The sequence below is a fragment of the Eptatretus burgeri genome, chromosome 8 (genome assembly GCF_056783735.1).
Source record: "Eptatretus burgeri isolate ZD-2024b chromosome 8, Ebu_testis_v1, whole genome shotgun sequence".
Classification (NCBI taxonomy): Eukaryota; Metazoa; Chordata; class Myxini; order Myxiniformes; family Myxinidae; genus Eptatretus; species Eptatretus burgeri.
The window spans coordinates 43,578,086-43,594,136 of NC_140968.1; the positions used below are offsets into that span (position 1 = coordinate 43,578,086).

General features: G+C 43.6%; 1 protein-coding gene across 2 annotated transcripts in view; it reads left to right on the forward strand.

Annotated features, from left to right (window-relative positions):
- Positions 1 to 16,051, forward strand: part of LOC147021623 (uncharacterized) — a 210,325-nt gene that overhangs the window by 33,530 nt on the left and 160,744 nt on the right. The window lies entirely within an intron of this gene.

A 16,051-nucleotide genomic window follows, 5' to 3' on the forward strand; every position in this document is an offset into this window, starting at 1 on the left:
ATATATGGTACAGAATTTTTTTATTATTATTCAGGATGGATGCATGTTATTGAGTTGAAATTAATTGTTTCATTTATATATGGCTAATCAATTCCTTCATAACCAGTTTCTGTTGTAACATTAGCATTACAAAGTAGTGGTTCTAAAATGCTGACTTATTGATGTTTGAAAGACTGGTACAGGATGAATGACATGGGATTGTAATAGGAAGTTCCAAAAGTTCAACATTGAGCAGGTGAGGGAGGTAAAACAACTGTTTGAGTGAATACCTACATGTTTGTGCGAGCACGTAATATGCAGTATCACAGTGTTTGTGGCTGACCTTTGTTGCAGATTATTCCTCCAAAACACACGATTTTTGGTGATTGAAGTGGTTACTTTGGAATATTATCAGCTTGTCTCGGGACATGGCATGGCAGGATAGCCTGGATTAGAGGTATGCACACTTGCCTCTGAGCTGTTTAGCTTGGGTTCGAATCTAGACAAAGCTGGTGTTTCACAGGCAGGGTGAGGCATCAATGTGTGTGCTGACCCTTGGATGGACGTTAAACTAAGAGTCCTGTCTTCCAGCATTAATTGGTGCATGTTAAAGATCCCACAGAGCCCTTTGTGAAGAGTAGATGAGCTATTGCTGGCACCATGAACAAATTACAAATTCTTGCCCATGTGGTTGAGTATCCTGTGTCGGAGTGGCGACCCTTCCAGGATTTTAACCTGAGCCAAGAAACTGCTTTGGCAGCACCTTTCCTCTGGAAAGACTATGGTGCATGCTGGTGATTATGATTGTCTAAGTCTCTAAGATAGTGTTTCCCAAACCTTTTTGTCCACAATCCAAAATTTGAAATTGTATTCACCTCGTGATCCAAATGGTACCGATACCTCCTTGGTACCGGTTCCTCCGATTAAAAATTGTCGTATAAAACGCTTTTGACGTGAAAACCCCCCTCAAAAACATGGATTTTGAATTTTTGTTTCTTCGAGACACTTGGTTTGGGAACCCCTGCTCGAAGACATTGCTAGGTTCTGATGTCATTGTACTGTTCTTGCACACCCAGTGCTGATAGAATATCTTTCAGGATAAGCATAGAAATAAGAATCACCTGTAATGGAGTACATCACCTGTGCATGTATGGAAAAGTATTGGAGCAAATCAGAAGATGATAGAAAGAGGTAAGTTCTGCTTGTGTTCTGAGAAATGTAAAAAACATAAAATAAATGGTGTTCTATACCTTCCACAAAATTGGCTTTCTTGCACAGAGAGAAACATATCAGGCATCCTTGACCTTTATCATTATATTCTTAAGCCCTTCAAATAGTTGTATTGGTCGTGAGAAGGTTAAATGGTGGATCACGTGTTCACGGTGTTGCAGCCTTGCAAATTGAAAAGACCTTCCATTGCATCAAGCTCAATAACCTTCCCTTGCTTGTACCATCCATCATGTTCTTGATGTGAGACAAATGTGTGGATGTGCAATGCATTGTTGCAATGAAAAATGGTCATCGTGATCAGCAGCAGATTAAGAATTCTTGGGGTCCTGGACACAAAAAACATTTATTCCCAAAACGCCCCCAAAAATGAGAACTCAGTGTTATTTTCACACTCGCTCAGCCGATGTTGCATTCGACTCGACTGCCAAAAATCCGGAGGAATTCCCATGTTTTTTTGCCTTTTTCCCACCTTGGAGAAAAAAAAAACACGACATGTTAAGATGTTCCATTACCTATCACTTGCCAAGCTAGCCGTTCCTTATCAACCATTTCGTTGGAGTGCTTGCTCGAGTGCTTAAGCCACTTGTTCTACATTGCCAGCAGCCATGTCTGCCGAACCCGAAGCTGTGCCTCCGTCATCTGTCATTTCTCGCTCTCCTTGAAATATTGGTTTATAGTTGGTATCTTTTTTGAAACAAAACAACTCCTTTAACTTCCTTTGCCTCTTTGAGCTCCCACTTAAGTACCGCAGATCCGTTTTTTTAAAAAATTGTTAATGCCAACGGAAACTGCCATCTGACTGATGACGTTGCGAGACATTTGCATATTGGAACGAGGTTAGAAAATGATTTTTTTTTTTTGCCGACAGACTTGCAATTGTTTAATCTATTAATTTATGTGAATTACGAAAAAAAAATTCGTGTTACGTCGTTTTTGAACATAGTCAGGCAGCAGAGCCGATGATTTCATAAATTGTGCACTTGGTGATAAAAGCACCAAAGTTGGTAGACATATGTGGCAACATATTCAGACCATTTTCAGGTATGGAGCCACTTGAACAAATATCTTCTTGTGCTTGCACAGTGGTCCAAACTTTATACATGTTATAAACACTCGTTTCCTTGAGCTAATTTCTCTAACAGCACTGGAAACTGTTGGAGGCTGTCTGAGCGGAAGTGGATGAACCCATGCACTGGTATAGTCTGAGATTACAACATCTGGAACAGCAGACTCCTTCCTCAAAGCATCATATGTGAGCCGAACAAGAAGAGTGCATCAGGTTACAGCTGTCGAACTAGCTCCATGGTTATTTGCTCTGGACCACACAAATTATGCCCACTGGATTCCAGTCCACCTAAGAGATTTGTGTGACCTGCAAAGCAAACAATCGGAAGTTGCACAACAGTTTAGCGCTGCTCAATTCACTGCAGAAAAGACCAAGCACGTGTTTTCAACCATGCTCATAGATCAGGCACACTGACAGAATAATGCCTACATTAAAGGCGATAGAGAAGCGGTTGGGTTTACGGAAAAAATCCCAGTGCCCTTTGTCGTTGGGTGGTTGCTGTGCCCAAAGTTGCAAGAGCGATAGGGGAGTTTGAAGGAGAACAGCAGCAGAATAAGAAAAAGACACCACAATCAAACTGAAAGTGTCCAACAGGCCTTTACGAAAGATGTCCGTTCACTCGTATCTGTGACCCAGAAGCTTGGAAATCCATTTGAAGAGGATAGTGACTGCTTGCTTGTATTAGATATAAAGGAGATTACAGACAGCTGAGTGATCGACACTGTGAAACAAGTACAGCAAATTGCAAGAAAAAAAAGTTTGATAATTTTATCAATAAACATTTGGTAGAATGAATCAAGCCAATCGATGAGGTGATCAGTCATAGCAAACTACCCTTATTTGACAATTCAAATGGTAACACTACCATATGCACACAGTTACGAACAAAGGCAGACAGCAACTGAACACAATGAAGAATGATCTAACCTCTTTTCACAAACGTACATTGCTTGCCAGATACATGAAGGAAAACCAGCCATGTCTACAATCATTAAATTATTGGAATCTGGTGCACTTGGCTTGGCAATAAGTGTCCTGCTGAGATGTCGAGAGGACCTTGGTGAGGCAGAATCGCAAGCCCCAGATCACATCATTCAAATGCTGAAGCCTGGTTCTGCAAATATCTATATTGATTATGCACATCAGGTGTTCATTCCATTTATCTTTTCACAACTCCGAGTTACAACTCATCTCAATCTGGTTTGGGTCAGATATTAACTGGACAGTCTTAAGGGCGCCACTATAACAAAGTGGGGAACAAGCGTTCGAAGACGTTTGGTTGGAACCGCTGCCATTCCAGAGCAATTGGCAAAACTTTCTCCATGTGGACAGCAACTAAAAATAACTCTTCAGCTTCTTGTCAAAGGCTATCATGCAGTAATTTCAGGAACAAGGCAAACAACTGATCATTGCCGACGATGAGCAGGTTTTCTGTGTCCCACGATAAGTGACTCTTTCCTCGCTATCCCCCAATAACCAGGAAGAGGCAGGCAGTTGGATGTTACATGTAGCACATGCTTTTGAACAAGGTTACCACAAGTTACCCATTCGGACTGTCGACACCGACGTTGTGGCACTTGAAGTGATGGTTGGACAGAAGCTGCTGGCTATAGGTCAGCGATGGCTCGCCTTTGGAATTGGGAAAAATTTCCAGTATTTGGCGGCCCTTGAAATAGCTATGCATCTTTTTGGTCCAGATGAATCACTTGCTCTTCCAATGTTCCATGCCTTGTCTGGATGAGATACAATGTCAGCCTTTTATGGGCATGGCCAGAGGTCTGCCTGGGTGATATGGAACTTGCTGAGAGAACTCACAAGTGCATTGGAGAGGTTGTCATGTGCACCAACTTATATAACAGAGGAAAGTATGCATGTTATCGAGAGCTTTGGCGTACTGCTCTGATGTGGACAAGGCAGGACAGAAAGAACATCCTCACAAGGAATACATTTGTACAAGGAATCCCAATGACCCACACTGCTCTGGAACAACATGCGAAGAGGACAGTCTACCAGGGTGGCTACACCTGGGGACAAACACTACAGCCACTTCTTGTACTTCCTTCTCCAACTATCTGTGGCTGGATGAAGAATGAGAATGGATCATATGACCCATACTGGATAACACTACCAGAAGCATCACAAAGTTGTTATGAGCTAGTCTCCTGTTGCTACAAGAAAGGATGTCTCAAGCGTTGCAAAAGAAAATAGGCTGCACTCAATTGGAGGGCACTTTGCTTATGTGATGGAGAGTGTTTGAGGAACTGAATCAACCTCGAACATTCTAAATAACATTATCTGGTGCATTACTATTCAAATTTGGGTGACTGTTGCTGAGCTGAGGCACGCGAACAGCTTATCCCAATTAACTATAACCCCAATCGCGCTTCATACAAGTCGTCGATGCACATGTAATTACATGACTCCTTGATTATAAGATAAGCCAATACCCATGGAAATATATGGGAATATTATATCAAAATACAAATCAGATCATCCTCATGAACAAATGTGTTCATAGTCCAATGTGTCTTCCTTGATTTCAAGCGATCGTGACTAAGCAGAGTAATTAGCGCACATTCATGGATCGTCTGTTGGGGTACACATCATTTGCCTGGTGTGCGATTTGGCCAAGTAGATTTTGAAAATTTCTCGAGACCGCCATTTTGAATTTACCCCAAATGCATTGCTTACAAGATGACATCCACAATTAACATCAGTACATGTAGTCAAGCCACCAAAAATGTTTAATCTTTTAATGTGATGTCATGAAGATGATACAGGGTGATGTTGTGTGAGCATATGGAGGAGGGAGAGGGTATGAGTGGGGTGGTGGCTATACCCACATTGACCAGGCTAGATAGGGTCAACTTGTTAATCCCTGTTTTTATTCTTTTGTCTTGGAAAATTGGAAAGTAAAACTAATGCAATATGATATGATATTTTGAAGCTTTAGTGATTAATTTCTGTTAAACACAAGGAAATATTAAAATTTATGTTTTGCATGTGGTGCTCATGAAAAATGACTACGCATGCACAGAGTAAAATTTTGAGGTGCTTCCATATCTAAAAATGTTCCTAATACAACATTCTATATGTATGCTAAATTTCATGCTTTTATCATCAAATGCACAATTGTTTTGCTCTGCTGCCTGACGAACGGCCCCATTTTGGGGTTCAACACTCCGTGACCATGTGATAAATTCAGCTTTTTCTGATTTTACTGTGGGTGGCGGAGGCTGACATGGATGAGAGGTGTCGAGTTAATATTTTAATAGCGCAGTAAATGTGTGCTTCCCAATCTCGGTGTTCATATTTTAAGAGTTTTAAATGTGTTTCCCAATTGGCCTATCACTGGATTTTGTCACAGATTGAGACCATAGTGCGCTCATTCTTGTTGTATAATCATTGTATTATCAAGTATGATTGTCTGGTTTTGCACCTCCCATGAAACAATGCGGTCATGTAGCGCTCAAGTGCAGAGAGAACCCCGCAACAGTAATAAGCCAAAAATCAGCAATGAAACACCCTGAACGGTAACTTTTAAATGGAAACATAATATTATCGTGGTGAATCTGGAAAAGAACAGTTTAACAACAAATAGATTTTTATCCCTGGGGCCCTCGTTGAGCTCGGGCCCTGAGCCCTGTACGACCATGCATTAATCCACCACTGATCGTGATCCACCGACCCTCCCGCTTAATTGATGTTCTGGTCATCCAATTCTCGACCACACCACTTACAAATATTGTTCCTTAATTATAAGGTAATTATATCCCAGCACAATTAATTAAACACAGTACAATGTATAATGAATCAAGTTATAGTGACTGCCTCAGCACAAGTTTTTGGACATTGTTCCGGTAGCAGTGACTCCAATTATTTCAGCCCGTTTACCATCTATCCAGCTCTACAACTTCTAAATCTAGATACTGAAGGTCTGCCAGGTAGGCACTGACAGCATCTGAGAGGTCAATAATTCTCTTGCACATAACTGATGATACAAAGGCTAACTAATTGTCCACAGGCTTGATAGAGTAGTGAAAGTCTGGTGTCAATATGAACAATACTATTGTCAAGGAAATGGGGGGGGGGGGCATCCTTATTCTTCCTTCTGTTTTCCGACGTATCCCAAACTGTGAAACACTGGATTACTTAAAACTCATAATTTTAATTCATGAGAATCGTTTGTCTCGACAGAGTAAAGTTAAAAGTTTACCTCCACCACCTAAGGTGGAGTTTTACCCCTGTCTGTCTGTCTGTCTGTGAGCAGGATATTTCAAAAATTTGTGGACAGATTCGGCCAAAACTTGGTGGATAAGCTGGATAGGTGACAAGAACAAGCCGATTCGATTTTGGTTTGGGTTCGGATGCAGATCCGGCCTATCAGTGGGATCCAAAACATTAAATGTTCAGCTTGGTTCCACATGCATTCAAGGATCGCTCCTCTGTCGATTGAACTACAGTGATATGATATCGTCTGGTATCAGTCCCATAGGTCACCAGCATGATGGTCTACAGTACAGGGACACGAGTCAGCAGACGTAGAATGTTTATTATCAGTACAAGGTTGAATTAAAATTGGGGCAGAAAGTGTATTCAGTTTGTGTAATTGTTCTGCTTCTGCCATCTCAATCAATGAATGCATTTAAATTTGTCTTGTATCCAAGGGGGAAAATTATTGCTTTTATACTTAGATGGCTGAGAGGGGAGGTGGGTGAGGTGGTGGGGGTTGTTGCTTCAAAATATTTTAGAAAGATAACCCCCCCCCCAAGACCACTGGCAAAGATAAACACACCCCAACGCACTAATTGGGGTCATGCTGATCCGATGTAGCAAGTCTGGATGGAATCGGCCCAAAACCATACGAAAAGTAGCACGACACGCGCGCGCGCACACACACACACACACACACACACACACACACACACACACACACACACACACACACACACACACACACACACACACACACACACACACACACACACATTATAGTAAGGATTCCGCTTCTCCACATTTGACTTGATGATTGTTCGAGGCAGATTTATTTTGCATGCTCCTGGCTCAAAAGCCAAGACTTAGCAAGAGATATCATGAGATAACATCAACTGGAGAGCATAAATGGAATATTAAGCTGAGCATTCCTTCCCAAACGGTATCAACTTAATGATGGATAGAGTGCATGCAGCATGGCAGGCAGAAGCACTTTATTGTCGGAACAAAACCTGCTCCCTCGAATATATGCAGGGCCAGTGCAAGGGTATTTGGCACCCCAGGCAATCCTTGAGCCTTCCGCCATCTATGTGTTCCTGCAACAAAGTTGATCATTAGAATTTTTCTAATGATCTTTTTTTGCATCATTGAGGAACGAATGTATATTTTGATCAACTTCAGCTTTGAAAAGCTTCGCTTACCATGACCCACAGACACAGGGAGGATTAAGATGGTGCAGAGAGCAATAAATGTGTTGGGGGAATTATCTGTGAGTTATTTTTGCAAAGTTCAAAAGATCTTGTGGTCACTTTGGAACCCGTTAAGACGAGTTCCATTACTTTGGAACCAGACTCAATGTCTCGCAATTCACTGAACAAATCTGAAGCATCAATATCTTTGCTTTGGAGTCCCCATGGCATGGAATATTGCAGCCACTGAGTGCTTTTCCTCTTCAATGGCAAATCTCATTTTGTAATGAGTTGTTGAGAATTTTCTTTGATTACGATCTTTCGGAAAATTGAACTGTTCAACTTGTTCTGGCCCATGTTCCACCAAGATTTGTCGCACAGGATCATCACATTTGGCCCAAATAGCAGGATGATCCTAACACGATCACCATAGTTCAAACTGGGGACATTTTCACTTTCACGTCATTTCAAATCATCATGGCAGACTTCATTTGTTTGATCTTCCACATTCTGATTATGTTTCCCAAATTCTACTTTAACTTGTGAGATGAGGCAAAACTGTCTTCTCAGCTTTGATCTGAGGTTGATCAATTAAGCTACCTTCATCTTGATGTTGTGCACAAAGATGATCTTCAGAAAAAGGAACCTCCTTGCTTCGCTTGTTCTTTGCTTGACGAAGATACTTTAAAGAAAGAATAATTTACCTGATTTCCACAAGATGCCTGTGTGATTGGGGCAGTGCTGGTTTCACTCGGGGGAGCTAAAGATGGCGGAGCTCAGGCGGCGTTCACGGAGCTAAAAGGGGGGTGGGGGAGCGAGCGGTTCGCCTGGCTTCTGGAACTGTCCGTTATCAGTTCATATTAAAGGAAAAACACACAAACTGTTTGCTTGTTTATGTCTGTAATTTAATGAATCGTTTTTCATTCATTTTTTGCCGCTATCGGCGATCACCTCGTTTGCCAAGTGGTTGCGCCGACCCTAAATATGTGGGTGATACTGTAATTTCATCACAAAATATTGTATTAATATGTGTGTTGGCTGAAAAAAAACAAACGAGTTGCCCAATGCATGGCTGCCTATAAATCGTATCCTTTGTCATTGTCATATTGTTTACAAAGAGGCTGGAAAGAGCTGTGGTGTAAATTAATAACATACAGATATCAAAACTTCCATTTTTTTCTTTCTTTCTATATTCCTTCGTAAAGTTCCCCATCATTGTTTTTTTTTAATGAGGTGCATGGCATATATTAGTGATTATTATGATTTTTCGGCAAAATCACAACCGATGTACACCACCCGACGAGTGACCTGATCTAGTTACCTCCGCCACCGAAGGTGGAGGTTATGTTTTCACCCGTCTCTGTCTGTTTATTTGTCTGTCTGTCTGTGTGTAGTATATCTCAAAACGTTGTGGACAGATCCGGAAGAAATTTGGTGGGCAAGTTGGGTGTGTGACAAGGACAAACTGATTCGATTTTGGTGAATATCCGGATCTGGTTGTGATGATTATTTAATTTTTATTTTAAAAGTGAATCTTCACCATTGAGACATGGGGCCTAAAACGATATTAGCATGATATCTCAAAAATATATTGGGCCCGATATGTTCTCGTGGATCAGGCATTGCGTGGTGGAGGTATGCGCTCAACCGAGTGCCCTTCTAGTATTTGAATCTGCAATCGATGGATTATATTGCAGCAACCCAGCCACGAGTCAATGTCGAACCCACATAGGCAGATAGAAAGAGAGGTTTTCCTTTGTAACAGATGATTAAATGTTGCCATAGTGATAATGAGCAGCGCAGCAATTTGTGGCATGCATCAGCAGTAATTTTATTTCTGTGCAAGCAGTTATGTGTGATGTGTGGTGCCTTGTAAATCAAGTAAAGAAGGAATACCATGACCAGGGGTGAGGTTGAAGATAACATATATTGTTATGATGGGGTCGAGGGGAGGGTTTTTTTAGGTAGGTCTGTATGATGCAGAACATAAGGTGTCTGCGAGTGTGAATGCACTGGATCGTTTGTCCGATGAACCGAGCAGAAATTTACGAGATTCCCACAAATAGATGTCTCTCCCTTCAGCTCCTTTTATGATTAAAGCTCCCCTTGGTTCACTCGCCCCTCCCCCATTGTTATCCATTTTGGCTCATGGCCACGAGCCGGCACTGACACTCTTTGTCACCAACAGCCAGACATGACTGTCTTCCAGTGGTGGAGGAATATCAGAATGAATAGTGCCATCAGTTCTTCCTCTTTGTCTATGGGCTGATATAAGGAGGTATAAGGGCTGATATGAACTCGAATGTTCATGGGACACACGAAGAGGGAACAGAGACAAACGCGACTCAGACAGCTGTGGTGTAAATTACACAAAGTTCACACCGAACAGACCAAATAAGTGGAGAATGGAGTAGAAAAGAAACAAAGATTGCAGCACTGGTTAGCGAATAGAAGGGGCTCATACTCACAGTGTACAGGATTTTCGTATCCAACCTGTAATGAGTTATAATTTCTCCTAGTAGGTTGAGTGTCACCCATAATGGTGAGTTGGCAACTTCCCTTGTTGGTGCTATCTTCTTTGTATACAATAAAAAGTAGAGCTTAGAAAGTCCCATCAATGCTTTGGGCAGAAAGCTTGGACTGGAGGGCCTGTGGACATTGTTTTGGAAGATTGTCATGCTGTAGAGGTGGTATTCCAGGGAAAAAAACCCCAGTGAAGGCAAAGTGAAATGGCAAATGGCAAACCCTAACAGCTAGGGAGGTGTGGTTTGGTGCACATATGTAGGCGATCCTAATTCGTATGCGTGAATATTTTCCCGCCTGCAGAAGCTGTCAGTCGCCGACAGACCGCCGATGAGTGAGGAAGTGTAAGTGAGCGCCGTCGGATTTTCGTTGTTGACAAAATGACGGAAAAAAACTTGAACAACGCTACTGCATCAAATTTTGTGCAAAGCTTGGCGATTCCCAAGTAGAAACGATCCACAAGATTCAACAGGCCTTCGGGAACAAAGCAATGGGCACCACACAGATAAAAGAGTGGTACAACCGCTTCAAAGATGGTCGCACATCAGTGGAAAGTGAAGCACGTTCTGGTCGGCCCTCAACATCCCGAAATGAGATCGTCATTGACCAAGTGAGGATCCTGCTGATGCAGGATCGTCAAATCATGATCAGAGAACTTGCAGACGAGGCGGGCGTCAGCATTGGTTCCGTTCATTCCATTGTGACTGAGGATTTGGGATTAAGGAGAATCTCAGCGAAGTTCGTGCCAAAGCTGCTAACGATCGAGCAGAAGCAACTCCGTTTGGAGATCGCACAGGACATGCTGGAGACTGTGAACAGCGATCCCAACTTCTTCAACACAGTGATCACTGGCGATGAGACCTGGGTTTATGGGTACGACCCAGAAACCAAGTTACAGTCATCACAATGGAAGCATCCAACATCCCCGAGGCCAAAAAAAGCAAGGAAGGTCCGTAGCAATGTCAAAGTCATGCTGACCGTCTTCTTTGACTCCAGTGGCGTGGTTCATCACGAGTACGCACCACACGGCACAACCATCACCAAAGAGTACTACCAAAAGGTACTGCGTCGCCTTCGTGATGCTGTGCGATGCAAACGGCCGGACCTGTGGGCAGCGATCAATTGGCAGCTCCATCACGATAACGCACCTGCCCATTCTTCACATTTGATACAGAGTTTCCTGGCCAAACACAACACACCTGTGCTTCGTCAGGCTCCCTACTCTCCCGACATGGCTCCGTGTGACTTTTGGCTTTTCCCCAAGCTGAAAATGCCCCTGAAAGGGACCAGATTTCAGTCCAGAGAAGACATCATGCGGAATGCGACGGACCAGCTGCACGCCATCCCAAAAGAGGCGTTACAGCGCTGCTTCCGACAGTGGCAGAACCGTTGGGAGAAGTGTGTGGCAGCCCAAGGGAACTACTTTGAAGGAGATTAGTGTAAATTTGTTGTATCTGGATACGAGTATTTTTTATGAACAAAGGTAGGATACTTTTTGAACACACCTCGTATATACATACATACATACATACATACATACATACATACATACATACATACATACATATGTTACGGATCTGGAAACCATTTTCATTCAACATACCGGTCCCAAAAGTCAGTTATCCCGTTAAGTACATGTGTAGTCATATCGCTTTCCTTTTGTCTAATGGGAGAATCAAAAAACGTGCATTGCGACTTCTTTTTAGTTCGGTTATTAAATCTTTACATCCAACGAACCCTCCAACGAACAACCAACGACCATCCCATTCCCCATCACGACCCACCATCAACCTGTTCCTAAACAAGCGCTTCGCTCACCCAACCCGAAAGCCAATTGAGGTACATCCCTCTGAGGGGGAATCTCGAGGATGTTCGAAGCTGTTTCATCACCACCACCTTTCTCGAACACGTGTGGAGTGGGCGGGCTTCCCGGTATGGCCGAAACCCTGCCCAGAAATGGCGGACCCATGGAAGCCCCGTCCAATCGGGGCGAACAGTGACGTCAGTTTCACCAAGACCCCTCCCCGCTGAGGGAGGTCCATAAAAGTTACGACGCCATCCTCAGTGGGAAGTTCTGAGGGGTTCAGTCGTGTTTTTTTGGGTTGCGCTGGAGTTCTTTAGTGGTTACGAGCAGTGGTTACGAGGGGCTGTCACGAAAGGGTTTTTTCTGTCACGAGGGTTGAGCAGAGGGTCATCGAGGCAGCGAACGCATCTCTGCTGGGCCTCCACAAGGAAGGGCATAGTGACCCCGACCTCCCTCCGTGGACCCCGACTATTCACCACCCGAGCTCTGCCACGAACCACGAGTCTCCCACGTGCGACTGGGACCAGGCCGACGACCATTGGCAGGTGCCGCAGCACGGAGTACCCCCTTTTCTCCGATGGCCAGGTACCCCTCCGGACTCTGACCCCCAGCTCGTCCTCTCTCTCATCGGCTGGAGGGTCTAATAAATAAAGAACTCTGGGTTTCTTTTCTTTTTGTGTGTGTGTGTCTGCGTGTGGGCCCGTCTTTAAGTAGAACTGTATAAGTGCTTGAATCCTTGTAAATATTCCTTGCATATTCGCGGTAAGTCTTGCCTGTGTCTTTTTACTGTTAATAAATTTATTAGAAATGTTCCCAGTCCGTTTCTGTCCCTTCTTACATTGGTCTAGCATGGTCCGGGTCTGAGTATAAGCGGGGTTTCATCCCCGGTAATCAGTCTATCATAGCTAGGACGTCCTGGGCAGGCCCTGCTCGACTGCAATTAGCCGGAAAGGTATGTGGCAAAGCGGTAGTCGGTAGTGTGAATTTACCGCTGCCAATAGAGTAAATCCGGTTCGACCAGGTGTTCCGAGGGCGTGGATCCCCGGTAGACGAATTTGCGTGGATACTTAGGTACTTTGGCTCTAATAACCTTAGACAAATAACCCTACGCCACGCGATCGAGATATTGGCGACCACGGTCGGTTCTGCGACCCGCGGCTCACAGAATTATCCGGAGCGATGGCCTACAATTCCCGGGAGTCTGGTGGGAGACGGCGTAACCTCCCCCACCTTGCGGTCGTTCTCGCTACTGACCCCCGGCCCACAACAATACATACATACTGTAGCGTTGACGGCTCAACTAACATCGAGCTGTCATGGCGGAAGGTTAAAGTCCTATAATGTCACGAGTGGCTCAACTCCGCCGGAGACGTTCTGAATTAATGGCGGACAACACGCGCGTTGGTCATGAGGAGAGACACGAGAAACCTTGCAGCTTTTAAACTCAAACGGTTTATTTCCTGAACCACAATAATAAAGAGAACCAGGGATGACTGAACACGACAGAGGAGACGATGGTGGATTGTGGTGGGAAGGAAAAGGGGACACAAAATCGATAATAAATAATTATGTACAAAAAGGGAAAATAAATCTAAAGAAACTAAGGCGCCTCACTCTGGACTCAGTCACAGACAGGAAGGGAACAAAAAACGGGGGGACTCAGGTCTGAGGCAGCGGGGACGAGCAGGTGATGAGTGATGAGGAGGACAATGACAAGGTGAGTAGACAATGGCAGGACGATGAAGAGATGAAGCACATGGGCAGGTCGACGAAACGGGGCACAGGGTAAAGAGAGGCACAGGCAAGCAGAGGCCAGCAGAAACAGGCAGGCAGGATGACCTCCTTAAAACTTTCTCCTCAGTCTCGCACACACCAACAACTCCCAGCCGCGTTCTCAGACTTCTCTGCCTTCTCCTCAGACCAACTCTCCCCATCTGCCTTTTTTCTCCCATCGTCATCACTTCGACCAACTCCTTCTCGAATGTTCTCTCTCCCCCAACTGCCGATTTTAGCTCCTCCCTTTCCTTCCTATTCAGCAACAAAATAGGAATTCCTATTCCTATTTTCGATCGGATTCAAATCCGGAGAGTTTCCCGGCCAGTCTAACACCTTTATCTTGTTTCTTTTGAAGAAATTAGTCACCACCTTCGACGTATGGCAAGGAGCAAGATCCTGCCGGAAACACCCCTGAACCATCTGGAAACACCTTCCGCATGTCTGGAATCATTTTTTCCTCTATCACTTCAACGTAATTGGCAGAATTCATCATCCCAGGGATGGGACGAAGAGATCCCACGCAAGCATAACGGAAACAACCCCAGAACATTTTCTTTTCAGTGTGTTCTACGCATTGGTCGATGTGACATCCACGGACCTTCTCACCTGGGGAACGGCGAACATGTTGACTCCTGTGTGCTTGAACGAAAAAGTGCTGGAACTCACAGCGACTCCTGATCTGGCTAGATCTCTTTGCAGATCATCGCTGGTCTTTCGAGGATCAAGTTTGCTTTGACGAATCAAAAACAAATCGTTTCCCGGTGTCGTTTTAAGTTTTCTTCCAAACTTTCCTTTATGCTTTGGTGACAGAGATCCAGTTGTGACGCCTTGGTTGATAATCCGTGAGATGGAGCGCTGACTGACACCTACAATCATTGCGATCTCTCTCTGTGTCACTTCTCAGAGTGCTCGAATTGCGTAAAAAAATCTTCACCTGCTTCCAAGGAGTGATGTCCATCGTCTCTCTCGAGCGGTGTGTTGAATACCGAGTGAAACAATGGTGCTGACGTAAGGATCCCTATTGCATCATCCACCCAGTAGTATTGCATCACCCACCCAAAGTTTGCACATGTGCAGTACAGCTAGATCCATACTCCTCCTGAAAAAGCTCTAACAAACGCCAACGACCTAAAGATAATAATAAACATGAATTTCATTGTAAAAACGGGTATATTATGGAGGGATAACACAAAATGTTTGAAAAACGTTAAAAAAATGGAAGTGAGTCAATTAATGTGCACAAGGGTGTACTTATTAACTCACACCACCCTCTGTGGGGCACAAATGCAAACAAGGCAATCCTGAAGACGACGATGGTTCACGAGCGGTATTTGACGATGTAGATTGTTTCAGAAGTCAAGGATGAGACAATGTGATAATTTTTGACCAAGTTATAAAAATGATCAACATGATGTGGTACGAGTGACAGGTTATTAGCTGCAAAATGTCGAAAACCCGGTTTCGTTCAACAACTTTAAAAATTTGACCTTTACATAACCTTTAAAGGTCACAAAACAATGTTGTGGACATTACAATAAGGAAACAGGATACGTGCTACAGCTTATTGGAGTTAGTTCGTCGAAGAAGGTCGAAAACCCGGTTCGATTCCCATAACTTTGAAAATTTGACCTTTGTGAACTTTAAAGGTCAAAGGTCAAGGATTATGACCTTTGGTGCAAAACTTCCTCTGGAACATTCCAGGAACAATATAATGTCATATAGGCTATATGGCATTTCACACTCCTCGGATTATCCATACTTTGATGAAATCAGCGTAAAAACAAACTTGAAGTGGACGCCACGGGCAAGGTGTACGAGATAGAGCAAAATGGTTTCAAGACTTTAGGTGGGGAATGGCCTCAAGATTATGCATAAAAAATATTGTCATCCGAGCTCTCAAAATTTGGGCTTTTTTTATGTCAAAATTTTTTTGATTTTTTTTTTTTTTGATGACCGTATGATTTTTATGTCAAAATTCGCAATTTTCTAAGTTCGTGACCTTGTGACCTTGACCTTGGGACGAAAATGAAAAATCAAGCTCTGTGCGGCTATGCAGGTGCCATTGGGCTACCCAAATACCGATACCCCTGCCAGATTTGACAAACCCCCTCGGAGAAGATAGATTTTTATATCAAAATTCGCAATTTTCTAAGTTCGTGACCTTGTGACCTTGACCTTGGGACAAAAATGAAAAATCGAGCTCTGTGGGGCTATGCAGGTGCCATTGGGCTAACCAAATACCGATACCCCTGCCAGATTTGACAAACCCCC